Here is a 236-nt window from a genome sequence, read left to right as displayed (position 1 = left end):
GTGAAGGCCCATTGCCAGGTCTGCCACGGCCGCGCAGGAAGGGGCTCGCCAAGGCTCCGGGTCAGTTAGTGATCTTTTTCGGGAACACGTACATACACTGTGGCAGAAAAGCAGCGACTCTCAGGAAAGCCAAAGCCAAACTCTTCCCGCTGGCACGCAGAGCCCAGGCCCTGTGGCACCGGGGGGTTTCCCACAGCTCTCGGGATTACCGCGGGTGGGAAAGGGGCAAATACAGA

Source organism: Buceros rhinoceros, unplaced genomic scaffold (assembly GCF_000710305.1).
Source record: "Buceros rhinoceros silvestris isolate BGI_N320 unplaced genomic scaffold, ASM71030v1 scaffold33424, whole genome shotgun sequence".
NCBI classification, from domain to species: Eukaryota; Metazoa; Chordata; class Aves; order Bucerotiformes; family Bucerotidae; genus Buceros; species Buceros rhinoceros.
Note: the sequence above shows the minus strand (reverse complement) of the source record.